The following is a 3,449-nucleotide window of genomic DNA, read 5'->3' as shown; positions in this document are numbered from 1 at the left end:
GTAGACATCCTGATCCACCTCTTTATCACGTACTGTGTCAGCAATTTGTAAGAACTGTGCCAGAAACTCAGTAAGTTCTTCCTGTGGAAGACCGGAATACTGGCAATTTTGCTGCACCATGATAATGAGTTGAGGATTTAGCTCAAAGCTGCTTGCTTTAATGGGAGGTATACAGATGCTACTCCCATATACAGTTGTAATGGGGTTAGCATATGACCCTAGAGTCCTTTTGGACTGCTCAACTCCACTTAGGTCCATGATGGAGAAAGGGAGATGATGTGGATATTATATATATATTTATATTATTATTAATTTTTTTTATTAAAAGTAACCGAAAATAATAAAATAAAATATACGAAAAATAAAATAAAAATTAGAAAACTAGAAGAAAATAAAATCAAAGCAAATTGAAAACTAATTTAATTAATTAATTAAAAAGATTATGGAATTAGCAAGCAAGAAGATATGATTGAAAATTATTTTGAAAAAGTTATGAATGAGAAGATATGATTGCAATAAAAAGATATGATTGAAGAAATTAAAAAGATTTGATTTTTGAAAAAGATTTGAAGAAGAATTAATTTTTTAAAATTAGAATTTTGACTTGACTAAAAAAAAAAGATATGATTTTGAAAATATTTGACTAATTTAAAGCAAAATTTCGAAATTTAAGAGTAAAAAAAAGGAAAGGATATTTTTTGGTTTTTGTATTTTAGCGAGGAAAGAGAAAAACTACAAAATGACACTAAACTTAGACTTTTTAAAGATCAAGAAAGGACTAAAAACATGCAAATTCGAAAAATTAAAAGAAAACAAAAGCATGCAATTGACACCAAACTTAAAATATGAAACTAAATTTAAATAAAAGACTCTAAACCAACAAAAATAAAACAGTCCTAATCTAAGCAACAAGATAAACCGTCAGTTGTCCAAACTCGAACAATCCCCAGCAACGGTGCCAAAAACTTGGTGCACGAAATTGCAATCACACTTTTGCAATTCCGCACAACTAACCACCAAGTGCACTGGGTCGTCCAAGTAATACCTTACGTGAGTAAGGGTCGATCCCACAGAGATTGTTGGCTTGAAGCAAGCTATGGTTATCTTGTAACTCTTAGTTAGGATATCAATAATTCTCATGTTTAATTGTGAAAAGTAAAAGAACATGAAATAAATACTTGTGTTTTGCAGTAATGGAGAACAGGTTGAGGTTTTGGAGATGCTCTATCTTCTGAATCTCTGCTTTTCTACTGTCCTCTTCTTCATGCACGCAAGGCTCCTTCCATGGCAAGCTGTATGTAGGGTTTCACCGTTGTCAATGGCTACCTCCCATCCTCTCAGTGAAAATGTTCAACGCGCTCTGTCACAGCACGGCTAATCATCTGTCGATTCTCAATCAGGTTGGAATAGAATCCAGTGATTCTTTTGTGTCTGTCACTAACGCCCAGCCCTCAGGAGTTTGAAGCTCGTCACAGTCATTCAATCCTTGAATCCTACTCAGAATACCACAGACAAGGTTTAGACCTTCCAGATTCTCTTGAATGCCGCCATCAGTTCTAACTTATACCACGAAGATTCTGATTAAGGAATCCAAGAGATATTCACTCAATCTAAGGTAGAACGGAGGTGGTTGTCAGGCACACGTTCATAGGTGAGAATGATGATGAGTGTCACGGATCATCACATTCATCAAGTTGAGAAACAAGTGATATCTTAGAATGGAAGCAAGCGTGATTGAATGAAAAACAATAGTAATTGCATTAATCCATCAAGACACAGCAGAGCTCCTCACCCCCAACCATGGGGTTTAGAGACTTATGCTGTAGAAGGTACAGTATGAAACGTGTAAAAATGTCATGAGGTAAAGATACAATGTCAAAATATCCTATTTATAGTGAACTAGTAACCTAGGATATACAGAAATGACTAAATGACATAAAAATCCACTTCCAGGGTCCACTTGGTGTGTGCTTGGGCTGAGCATTGAAGCTTTCATGTGTAGAGACTTTTTCTGGAGATAAACGCCAGCTTTTGTGCCAGTTTGGGCGTTTAACTCCAATTTTTGTGCCAGTTCCGGCGTTAAACGCTGGGAATTCTGAAGCTGATTTGCAATGCCAGTTTGGGCCATCAAATATCGGGCAAAGTATGGACTATTATACGTTGTTGGAAAGCCCAGAATGTCTACTTTCCAACGCAATTGAGAGCACGCGAATTGGGCTTCTGTAGCTCCAGAAAATCCACTTCGAGTGCAGGGAGGTCAGAATCCAACAGCATCTGCAGTCCTTTTCAGCCTCTGAATCAGATTTTTGCTCAGGTCCCTCAATTTCAGCCAGAAAATACCTAAAATCACAGAAAAACACACAAACTCATAGTAAAGTCCAGAAAAAGTGAATTTTAAATAAAAACTAATAAAAATATAATAAAAACTAACAAAAACATAATAAAAACATACTAAAAACAATGCCAAAAAGCGTATAAATTATCCGCTCATCAGAGGTCCTCTTCAGAGTTTTGTGCTTTAGCTGCTTTTAGCTTCCTCTTCAGAGTCCTTTCAGGTTCAGTGTCAACTTTAACAAGTATGCCTTTATCTTTGATCCTGCTCATATGAAAGAAAATAAAGCAAAGAAAATATGGAATCCTCTATGTCACAGTATAGAGATTCCTTGAGGTGTCAGAGGGAATTAAGAATAGAAGGAGGAGGTAGGTGAAGAATAATTCGAACATTCAAAGAGAGATGGAGTTCGAATTGACAATGGAGGAGGAATCTTAGTGTTTAAATAGAAAAAGATATGAGAAGGGGGGATAATTTTTGAAAATGAAAAGGAATAAAATTTAAAATAAATTTTTGAAAAACTGGTTGTGGTTTTGAAAAAAGATAAGAAATAGTAAAACAAACAAAAAGTCAATTAGTTAGTTGAAAAAGATTTGAAAATCAATTTTGAAAAGCTAAGAAGTTAGAAAAGTTTTTGAAATTGATTTTGAAAAAGATATGATTTGAAAAAGATATGTTTGAAAAGATATGATTTTCAAAAATTCATATTTGATTTGAAAAAGATTTGATTTTGAAAAATTATGACGATTTGAAAAAGATTTGATTTGAAAACAAAATTCCTCCCCTAGTGTCTTCCTGGCGTTAAACGCACAGGAGCTGCATGCTTTGGGCATTTAACGCCCAATTGCTTCATGTTTTAGGCGTTTAAACGCCCAGCCAGGTACCCTGACTAGGGTTTAAACGCCAGTTTTCCTTCCTCACTAGGCGTTTAAATGCCCAACCAGGTACCCTGGCTGGCGTTTAAACGCCAGTTTTCCTTCTTTACTGGGTGTTTTGAACGCCCAACTTTTTCTCTGTAAATCCTCTGTTTTATGTTCTTGGATCTTCATTTTGCTATATCCTTTGTTCAAGAAGATATATTTTCAATTTTGAAAAACAGAAAAATGAGTCAAAACAT

This window comes from Arachis duranensis, chromosome 10 (genome assembly GCF_000817695.3).
Source record: "Arachis duranensis cultivar V14167 chromosome 10, aradu.V14167.gnm2.J7QH, whole genome shotgun sequence".
Lineage (NCBI taxonomy): Eukaryota > Viridiplantae > Streptophyta > Magnoliopsida > Fabales > Fabaceae > Arachis > Arachis duranensis.
The sequence above is the reverse complement of the archived record's forward strand: the minus strand, read 5'-3'. Positions refer to the sequence as shown.